Source organism: Heterocephalus glaber, unplaced genomic scaffold (assembly GCF_053883595.1).
Source record: "Heterocephalus glaber isolate CG9 unplaced genomic scaffold, H.glaber_assembly_v1.0 deba00001472, whole genome shotgun sequence".
NCBI classification, from domain to species: domain Eukaryota; kingdom Metazoa; phylum Chordata; class Mammalia; order Rodentia; family Bathyergidae; genus Heterocephalus; species Heterocephalus glaber.
In genome coordinates this window covers 37,388,980-37,400,558 of record NW_028258315.1, presented here as the reverse complement: position 1 = coordinate 37,400,558, position 11,579 = coordinate 37,388,980, and the positions used below count along the sequence as shown (strand labels likewise).

The window sequence follows — 11,579 nt, the reverse complement described above, 5'->3', positions numbered from 1 at the left end:
GATAAATCCGACTTAGTCCTTCTTGATGACCTTCTATATTCTGTTTGCCAGTATCTTGTTGAGTATTTTTGCATCTATGTTCATTAGGGAGATTGGCCCATAGTTCTCTTTTTGAGTTGGGTCTTTCCTTGGTTTTGGAATGAAAGTAATACTTGCTTCCAGGAATGAATTTGGAAGCCTTGCTTCCCTTTCAATTTCCTTGATTAGATTAAAGAGTAATGGCTATAGTTCTTCTTTAAATGTCTTGTAGAATTCAGCAGTGAAGCCATCAGGACCTGGGCTTTTCTTTGTTGATAAATTTTTTATTACATTTTCAATTTCAGTCATTGTAATTGGGGTGTTTAAAATTTCTATATCTTCTTCATTTAACTTGTGCAATTCATATGTATCTAGGAATCTGTCCATTTTTTCTGTGTTTTCCATTTTATTAGAGTACAGGTTCTCAAAGTAGGTATTGATGATCGTCTGGATTTCTGCTCACTCTCTTGTGTCTTCACCTTTTTCTGAACAGATTGTTCTTGAAAAGTTACCTTTACTTCTAAAATTCATCATCTTGGTATTTTGAGAACATATCTGATGGAGCTTTTCTTCCATCACAAAGGTGTAACTCTTGTCTGAGTAGTTTAAATAAATAAATAGACAAACCGGGCATGGTGGCACACATCTGTAATCCCAGCACTCTGGGAGGTTGAGGCAAGAAGATAGCAGGTTCAAGCCCAACCTGGGCAACTTATCAAGACTGTCTTAAAACAAAAAACTTTTATGGCTGGGGATTTATAGCTAAATGGATGCATATTGAGAGTGTTTTTTGTGGAGTCTATAATGAGGAAATTATAGTGGAAATTATAGAGGAAATACTCCTACAGAATATTCCAAACCACTGTCCACTCATCATTCCCTGTTTTGATGATTCATTAAGTCTGTCCTTATTGCATATTTGGTGTCCCCCTGGGCCTTAGGAAAGTGGGTTCAATAGTATCTGTTTTCTGATTTATCTGGGAAAACGACAAGAAGCAGCACCATTATAGACTCTCTAATCCAGAGGATAACACCAAAGGTGATGTTACACTTGTTAATTATTGCAAAGACATTTTTATCCCTGTAACCATCATGTGTATGCTTTGTCTTATAACCCTTGGAGTAGATACAGGGTATATTAGTAATATTTTCTTTGCTTAGCCTGTGTGCTATAGAAACAGACAGTGGATTTTAGTAAAATCAAGGTGCCCTCTGAGATCTCTTCCAACTCTAAATAGGATAATAAAACTAAGACTTGGGATGGAAACAAAAGAAGGAAAGACAGCAATTTATAATCACGTATCAGGCTCTTGATGTTTGACTGCTTATATTGCTGTTTATTTTATTTTACTTTTTTTTCTGTCCAACTGCTTTTCTTTTTTTTTTCCCCCACTAAGTTTATTGGTACCTTTTTGGTATAAAATACAGTTACATTCATCATTGGGATCTTGTACCATTATGTGAGTAACTTGGTTCTTACTTTTTTCCCCTTCCCTTGCCCTCCCTTCACCCCCTCCACACTTCCGTATTTGCAAAGACCTTGTTTCCATTTTTTTCCCTCTTCTTATACTTTTTCCTTTCCCTTTTTACCCTTCCCCTATCCCTCCCAATTCCCCTGCTCTTTTAGACCTTTTCTTCCTGTTACACAATATCAGTTATACGTTTCTGAAATAACAACATTAAGATCTAGGAGACATTACCACAGATTTTACAGAATTTAAAAGGATATAGAAAGCATATTACAAAAATCTTTTTTGAAATAAATTTGACAACTTCTAAGAAGTACCTTGGAAGATAAATTAGTGAAACTAACTCTGGAGGAAATAAAAAATTTGAACAGCACCTATTAAAGAAAGTATATTCCTAGCTTGAAAACCTACCTATATGACAACAGCAGGCTCATAAGCATTTTAACTGACAAATTACATCAAACAATTAAAACAGAAAAAAGAAGGAACACTTCTCCCCTCATTTTAGGAACTCAACATTGTGCTAATCCTAAAACTGGATAAAGATAATAGAAGAAAAAAATATGAACATAGATAGAAATTCATTTAACAAAACAAACTATTAGAAGTCAGATCTGGCAGGATGTAGAAAGTGTTTTTGTTTTAAGGATGGCAGTGTTGGTTCAACATTGGAAGATCCGCCCCCAAAAGTCATCATTTTAACAGAGGAAAGGAAAAAGCCATATGATCCTGTCACTAGGTGGAGAAAAAGTATTGGACTAAATTCTACAGCTGTTCATGGTAAAAGCTATCAGGAGCCTAGAAGTAAAACAGAAACTTCTCAACAGATTAAAGACATGTACTCCATACTTCCAGCGAGAACGCCTTATATGAATGGAGAAGATACAATGCTTTCTCTGTAAGGTGGGGAACAAGGGCAGATATGATTACTCTTTATCTGTCCATTAAACTTTGAAATCTAGGCCCCACCAAAATAGTCTGGCAATAAAATGACACATCTAGGATAGGACTGGCATGGCAGAAGCAAAATCTTTATATGTAGATGAAATGATCATCTACAGAGAAAATACTAAGAAATCTCTAGGAGCCCACAGAACTTGTACTTGAATTTAGCAAGATTAGAAAACACAAGGTATATATAAAAATTCAAGTCTGTCTATACTTGCTATAAATGAAGAATTGGATATTGAAATTTAAAAGTTATGTAGGAGTAAAAAGGACCCAGAAAAGCCAAAAACAAAAACAAAAACAGAAACAGTGTTGGAAGACATTTAGCACCCAATTTTAAGACTTCTTCTAAAGCTACAGTAATCAAGGCAGTGTTGGTGTAAGGAAAGACATATAGATCATTGGAATAAAACAGAGAATCTAGAAATAGAACCACACATATATGGTCCACTGAATTTTGAAAGATTGCCTAACATTAGCATTTTATAGAATATAAACTCAAATCAAGAGCCAAGGAAGAGATAGTGTTTTCAGCAAACAGCACTAGAACACCTGGTATCCATATATAAAAAATTAACCTCAACCCTTTTTTTCCATACATGAAAATAACTTGAAGGGATCTATGAACCTAAATAAGAAAGCCTAAAAGTATAAAACTTTAAGAAGAAATTATAAGGGAAAATATTTATGAATTCAAGGTAGGCAAGAACTACCTAGGACACAAAAAACATGATGTATAAAAGAAAAAAATTGATAAATGGGATTCCATCAAAATTTAGAACTTTAAAAGACATCATTAAAATGAAAAGTAGTCCTTAAACAGACCATATTTACAATACATATAACCTATGACCAGAATATATAAAGAATTCTTAGAGCTCATTAATAGACAACCCAATTAAAATGTAGACATAAGAAGATGATAAATAGCCAGGATAGCACAAAGAATGGTGTGCAATTCTAGAATCAGAAAAATACAAATCAGTACAATAATAAGATTGAATTATACACTCATTAGGGAGGTGAAGTTCAAAGTTTTAAAAGCCTTGTCATGACTTTTTCTTTTTGTTGGATTCTCCTCCATTGCATTTAATTTGTCACATCCAATGGATTCATTCTGCTGGTTTTCCTGGGGTTGTGATCTTCATTTTCCTTTCCTAGGGCATTGTCTAAAATTTTTTGGAGTGGTGGTTTGGTATTCATGAAGTTCCTGAGGTGCTCTTTGTCATGAAAGTATCTGATTTCTCCATCCCTTTTGAAAGATAGTTTTTCAGGTACATCAATCTTGGTTGGAAGCTGTTTTCCTTTAGGGTTTGAAATACATCACTCCAAGCTCTTCTTGCCTTGAGGGTTTGCACTGAGAAGTCTGCTGTGATTCTGATGGGCTTTTCTTTGTATGTGATTTGTTTCTTTTCTCTCACTGCTCATAGAATTTTAGTCTTCTGTTAGATTTCTGGAATCCTAACTATTATATGCCTATGTGTAGATTTTTTTTTTTATTAAGGCTAGCTGGAGTCCTATATGCCTCACTTATCTGTATGTCAAGCTCTTTTCCCCAGCTTGGGAAGTTTTCTGCCATCACTTCTGTGAACAGTTTTTTTTATGTCATCTGCACTCTCTCTAGTCTTTCTTCATTGAGTCCAATCAGTCTTATGTTATTCTTTTTTGCATCGTCTAGCAGTTGCTGGATTGATTTCTCATGTTCCCTTACAATTTTAAAGCAATTTTTCTTTTCCTCCTCACTAATTGCAATCTTATCTTCTATATCTGAAATTCTATCCTCACATTGGTTCATTGTGCTGCACAGACTTTTGATGGAGTTTTTAATCTCTTGGAAATCTGTTTTTATCTGTTTTATGGATTCCATTTGTTTCCTAGGTTGAGATTCCATCATGTTCCTCAGATCCTCTATTTTTTCATCTGTGTCCTCTCTAGATTTATTAATCATGTCTTGCACCATGAGCAAAATCTTTGCTGTTATCTGAGTAATAATTTCTGATTTCATTTTTCCCAGATCCTCTTTTGTTGCCAGTTCAGAGAGTCCAGGTGGTTGAGTATCAAATTGTTCCATCTCATTTCCCTTTGGGGTTGCTGTAGGTGATCCAGAAGTCTGTTTTTGAGACTTGTTTAAGTGTCTTCTCATTTCCACGGGAGGGGTTGCTTCTGGCACCCACACTGCTCACCTTCTCTGCCCTAGGAGCTTGGGATGGCAGTGGGGGAGCTTCCTTCTGGGTTCTGGGACCGGCTCAGCTTCTCTGCCCTAGGAGCTTGGGATGGTGGGGGGGGGGAGCTTCCTTTGTATGCTGGAACTGGCTGAACTTCTCTGCCCTAGGAGCTTGGGATGGAGGCAGGGAGCTTCCTTCTGGGTGCTGGGACTGGGACCGGCTGAGCGTCTCTGCCCTTATTGCCTTTTATTTAATAAACAATGAAGTTGAGAATGCCTAGTCAGAGTAGCCTGGTTACAATGGCTGAATGAGGCGGTATTGGGTAAGTCCCAGATTAGATGGGGGGGGTCTCTTAAGGGCAAGATCATTATCTTGATTGTTTCTTAGTCAAAAGCACTTTGATGTTGGCTACATGGCTGAGAGAATAAATATATGTTGTACCAGCCTGATCCAGGTCTATCTAGAAAAAGCTTTGAATGCAGTCATTAAAATAGAGGGATGATGAATTATATTGAATCCTTGAAGGGATTGTGTGGGGGGCCTTGACCCCCGCTAGAACTCTTGAGTGCCTTTTACGGACATATCCGGGCCTGCTGTAAATCTACCCGGCAACAAGGAAGTAGCCCCAGTACCCTCCTCTCGCTCCTCCCCTCTAGCCCTACGGTATATATGTTGTAGCAGCTTCCGCAATAAACGAGACTTGATCAGAAACCTGTCTTGTCTCCATCTCTCGTGTCCCCTGTCCCTTCTCATCCTCGCTCCCCCTCTAGGGTCTTCGTTGACTTACCCGCGGGCCCGGACAAGTGGCGCCCAACGTGCGGCCAGAGAACGGGGGATCCAGTGAAGGACGCTGCTCAGGGGCCCTAAGATTAAGATTGAGGAACAAAGAGCACACTCGACACAGGAGAGGCTTGCAATTGACGTAAACCTGCCGTCTTTTTCGCACCTCGGTAAGTTGAGCAGCGATTATGGGACAGGGCATTAGTCAGCACGAATTGTTCGTGCAAGGTCTCAAGGAGACATTACAGGCACGAGGGGTAAAGGTTACAGTCAAACAATTGCTGAAATTTTCTGATTATATTAGAGATCTCTGCCCTTGATTTCCCGCCGAGGGTACCATTGACGAGAGGTGATGGAAAAGAGTAGGGGAGGCCCTTAAAGATTATTATGCTACTTGCGGACCAGGAAAGGTCCCGATCACTGCATTTTCTTATTGGAATCTTATTAATGACATTATCTCTCAGAAAACCAAAGATCCGGTGGTGGCTCAAGCCATCCAGGTCGGGGAGATAGCTCTCCGATCGGAGGAAGGGTTGATCACTCTCCCTCGGAGTGAGGAGTTTGTAAATACCCTGCGGGATGCCAAGATGGCGCCGAGGCCCGAGCCCCTGCGGGACGGGACTCCTTCAAAGGATGAAGGAGAAGACTTGATGTCTTTTGATAGCGACGATGACTTAGACAAGGAAAAACAAAATGTTATTGATGAGGGCTTACAGGCGGGCTCTGCCTCTTCCAAGCCTTTTAAAAAAAAAGCTTCGGCGCTCCTCAGCTTCCGCCCCGCTCTTTCAGCCCCTGCCTCTAACCCCGCCCCGCCTGTTAAGGAGGAACCAGCCTTGTAGCCTTCCCTCCGACACTTCAGAAACCCCCCCTTCCCACAGAACGGTCCGGGGGAGGCTGACTGGACCAATCTTGAGGAGGAGGCAACCAGATATCGCAATCCTGATTGGCCACCCGTAGTTCAATGTCCGCCTCCTTATCTTCCAGAACCCAACACTCCCATTGCGCCCGCTTTGACATGCCCTGTTGTTGATCCCCAAAAGGAACTCTGGGACAAAATAGAATTTCTAAAAAAACAGATAAGGTTAGAAAAGGAACATCAAGACCTTATTACCCAGCTTGAAGGCTTAAGAACAGGCAAAGCCCATAAAAATGTCTGTAGAAAAGACACCCTTAAGCCACGACCCCCCATTAGAGGGGCGACCCCCAGGGTGCCATCTGGATCAAGGGTACCCCTAAAACTTGAAACTGTGGAAGTCTTTCCTGTAACTGAGACTGCTGACGCACAGGGACAGGCGTGGAGACACCATAGTGGTTTTGATTTCAAGGTTATTAAAGAACTTAAAACGGCCGCAGCTCAATACGGGGCCACTGCACCTTACACCATGGCTATTCTAGAATCGGTGGCAGAAAATTGGCTCACCCCAATTGATTGGCAGACTCTGGCCCGCGCCACCCTTACAGGAGGTGATTATTTATTATGGAAATCTGAATATATTGAAAATTGCCGAGATATTGCTAGACACAATGCTCAGGCGGGTAATGGTTGGATACTTGATATGCTTCTAGGGGATGGGGCCTATGCTACCAACGATCAACAGATGCAATTTGATGCGGGGTTATATGCCCAGATTCAGACCGCAGCCACTAGAGCCTAGAGAAAGCTCCCTTCTAAAGGGGATGTGAGTACTTCTCTCACCAATATCCGACAGGGGCCTGATGAGCCCTTCGCGGATTTTGTTCACCGCCTGCTCACAACAGAGGGTCAGATTTTTGGGAACACAAAAACCGGGACAGATTTTGTTAAACAGCTTGCTTTTAAAAATGCTAATGCTGCTTGCCAGGCCGCCATCCGCCCTTATAAAAAGAAAACTGATCTCTCAGGTTACATTCGCCTTTGCTCAGAAATTGGGACTGCCTACCAACAGGGACTTGCCAGGGCTGCCGCCATGCAGGGTTACACGGTCAAACAGTTTTTGTCGCTTTGTCACACCGCCCGGGTAACAAATGTTTCCGGTGCGAGACAACGGGTCATTTTGCCAAAGAATGTCAGGCCCCTAGGACGTCGGCCCCTAGGGCCACACCTCCGGGGCCTTGCCCTCGATGCAATAAAGGGAGACATTGGACAAATAAATACAAGTCCATGACTGACGCTCAAGGCTGGCCCCTCCCGCTTGTCCATAACCCGGACCAGGGAAACGGGAAAGGGGGCCAGCCCCGGGCCCCCACACCCAAACAAATTTACGGGGCGCTCAATTTTGCTCCAGCAAACAACAATCCATTCCAGACCTCTTCAGAGCAACAACGAGAAGTGCCGGACTGGACCTCAGTTCCACTGCCCACACAGTATTGACTCCAGAAATGGGGATACAGGCCCTTCCGACAGGGGTCTTTGGGCCCCTGCCTAAGGAAACCTTTGGGCTTGTAATAGACAAAAACAACAGCACTATAGATGGGCTGCTGATCTACCTGGGGGTGATTGATAGTGATTATTCCGGAGAGATTAGAGTTATGGTTTCTTCCCCCAAAGTCATTAACACCATTCAATCAGGCCGAAGATTTGCTCAATTGTTACTCCTTCCCCTTCTCTCTACCTCTAATAAGGCTCTTAACAACGCCCGAGGCAGCCAGGGATTCGGCTCATCCGATGTCTACTGGTCGGAGATGCTTTCAGCCCAGAAGCCTCTCATGACCTTGTGGTTGGATGGGAGACAATTTTCTGGATTGGTAGACACTGGTGCTGATGTAACTCTCATCAAGGGAAAAAATTGGCCTCAGGCATCGCCATTAAAAGACACCCTCACCCATCTCAGGGGTATAGGTCAGAGTCAAAATCCTAAACAAAGTGCCAAAGATCTGACCTGGAGAGACCAAGATGGTAATCAGGACACCATTCAACCTTATATCATCTCAGGGTTACCCATTAATCTATGGGGGAGAGACCTATTATCACAAATGGAGATGATTATTTCTAGCCCTAATAAAATTGTCACTACACAGATGTTTAAAAATGGGTACATTCCAGGCAAAGGGCTAGGTAAACACTCTACAGGTATTGTACAGCCCATTGAGCCAGTCCTTTGTAGCTTCAGCTATTCAGGCCGTACGTAAATCTTGGGCCCAAATGTATGTTATACACTATATGGATGTCACACATTACCCTAAATTTGGAAATTTTAAATATATACATGTCAACATTAATACATATAGTGGATTTGTATTTGCCACCCTACAATCTGGGGAGGCTACTAAACATGTAATTGCCCACCTTCTAGTTGCCTTCTCAGTACTTAGATGTCCACAACAAATTAAGACAGACAATGGTCCAGGCTATGCCAGTTCTGGCTTCTCAAAGTTTTGCAAACAATTAGACATAACACACATAACGGGAATCCCATATAATCCACAGGGACAAGGCATTATAAAAAGAGCCAACCTCACACTCAAACTTACATTAGATAAAATAAAAAGAGGGGAATGGTACCCTATCAAGGGGTCACCTAGAAACCTGATATCACATGCACTATTTATTCTTAACTTCTTAAATTTGGATGCCAAAGGTTTATCTGCAGCCAATCGTTTCTGGCAACAAGAGATGCAATGACAATTTGCCTCGGTGATGTGGAAAGACCCCCTGGACCACTCATGGCACGGGCCCAATCCTGTACTTATCTGGGGCCGAGGATCAGTGTGTATTTACTCCAAGGAAATGAAGTCAGCCAGGTGGCTCCCAGAACGCCTAGTAAAACAAGTCGATAGGCGTGCTGATGATGCCGATGACCTGACATTGTCCAATCTTAACCAGTTAACAACGGCGCCTACAATTACAATCTAATAATCATCAAGAGTATAGTATAATTCAATTTGGTTAGTTATATTTGGGTGCACCCTAATTTTATACACTGTCTTATATGTTTGTCTATTGTCTGTTGTTTGTGTTCGTACAGTTGAGCTCAATATGTTCCTTCCCTTTCATAGGATATTCGCCTATTGTTAAATTGATTTACAGATAAATATGACTGAATTAAAGACATGCCTTCCTTTCCAGGTTGTTAATGGATCAAAGTACCATTGGAATTTATGTTGTGAAAGTAATGTGCATTACAAGCAATAATCAATTTGCAATTGACAGTTACAAAATAGGAAGATATAGACTCTTGTTTGTCAAAATGACTTAAGATGGGGACTCCCTTTGATGAATATAGAAGTGGCCACCCAGAAAATGATTATTCTGGTCTTAATTCATTAAAGGGACCCCCTAGTAAATTTTATATTATATAATCTTATGGGAGACATATCACAATGAATATTATCTAAATATGTTATAAATTGATTGTATTGGTTGTCCTTGATATTTAAGCACTGAATATGTTGTTACAAAATGTTTATATTGGTTAAGTTCTGAATATGTTATTGTAGTATGTCCACATTGGTTATCTTCAAAAGCTTAATCAGGTTAGCCTAACTCTCTTATCTACAGCCCAGCCTTGTTTACATCGCAGGACGAAATTTTGCTTACAGGTTAAAGAGATGACATCCCTGAATCTGTTGCATGGTCTGTTGCTGTTCCTGGCCACCACAGGCCCCAATCCATATATCTGATGGTGGTGGGCCTTCAGATCAGCTCAGGGAAGAGCGAGTACAAAAACAACTTGAGACTATCGTCCAAGAGATGTATCCCTCCCTAAATTATCATCCACTGGTCCTTCCCAAACCTCGAGGCCCAGACCCTGACGCCCAAACCCTGAGTGTCCTAGAGGCCACTTATCATTTGATCAATACATCCAACCCCGCCTTTGCTGCGGATTGTTGGCTATGCTTGACTCTTGACACACCCCTGCCCCTCGCCTTGCCAGTTGTCGACCAAACTGACTATGCCAACAGTTCTAGTTACAATTGCAGTTTTTCTCTGCCCTTCAGGGTCCAGCCAGTACAGTTCAATGCCTCAGTTTGTTATCTAAATTCGGGCCACAACAATAGCTTCGATATATGTGTTGGAGTCCAAAATTTCTCTCTCTGCTCGGTAGTGCTTAATGGCCCTGCCGCCATTTGCCCTGCCCCGGGTCACGTGCTCGTCTGTGGAGGGAGCTTGGCATTCATCTCCCTCCCCACTAATTGGACTGGGCTGTGCGTGGTGGCGACTGTCCTCCCGGGCATCTCCCTTATTCCTGGAGATGAGCCAGTGCCCTTGCCCAGCTTTGACTATATCGCTGGGCGACATAAAAGGGCCGTCTCACTGGTCCCCTTGCTCGTGGGGCTAGGGGTGTCCGGCGCCCTTGCCACTGGCTCTGCTGGCGTCGGGGTGGCGTTACACTCCTATGCCAAATTATCCAACCAATTGATTAATGATGTTCAAGCTCTCTCCAACACTCTTACAGATATACAAGATCAGATCGATTCCCTGGCTGAGGTGGTCCTTCAAAATAGAAGGGGTCTGGACCTCCTCACAACGGAACAAGGAGGGATTTGCATAGCCTTAAATAAACATTGCTGTTTCTATGCCAACAAATCTGGGATCGTCAGGGAAAAATTCGCGAACTTCAAGAAGATTTAAACAGAAGACGACAAGAACTCATTCAAAATCCCCTTTGGACTGGCCTCAATGGTTTTCTCCCCTATCTCCTCCCTTTGTTGGGGCCTCTATTGGGTCTACTCTTGCTCATTTCTTTAGGGCCCATACTTTATAACAAAATCGTGGCCTTCCTAAAAGCCCAAATCAAGGCAATAAAAACAGCGCCCATACAGGTCCATTATAATCGGTTAGCCATGGCTGATCAGGATGAGTACCTGGTGAGAGGGCTGGCAAGCCAATGACGGGCAACTGAGCAAGCGTGCCATGCTGTAAAAAGGCCCTCGTGTGCCGCCTAAGACAGGTGCCAGAGCATTGATTCTCTGGTTAACCGATGACGGGTAAGGTGCACGGTGCAGACACGTATGTTGCTCTGACCCAAGACAGGCTCAGCCCCCGCAGGCTTGGCTTTCCTGACGCCTTTCTTATAATTATAATTTTAAAGGGAGGACCTGTGGGGGGCCTTGACCCCCGCTAGAGCTCTTGAGTGCCTTTTACGGACATATCCGGGCCTGCTGCAAATCTACCCGGCAACAAGGAAGTAGCCCCAGTACCCTCCTCTCGCTCCTCCCCTCTAGCCCTACGGTATATATGTTGTAGCAGCTTCCGCAATAAACGAGACTTGATCAGAAA

The 11,579-nt window shown here is 42.5% G+C and overlaps 1 long non-coding RNA gene across 1 annotated transcript; it reads left to right on the top strand.

Moving 5' to 3' along the window:
* Positions 1–4,803: 4,803 nt before the first annotated feature.
* Positions 4,804–11,579, top strand: LOC147826321 (uncharacterized). The gene is made up of 2 exons (XR_015439465.1): positions 4,804–5,550; positions 10,756–11,579. It is a non-coding gene; the product is annotated as an uncharacterized LOC147826321 (long non-coding RNA).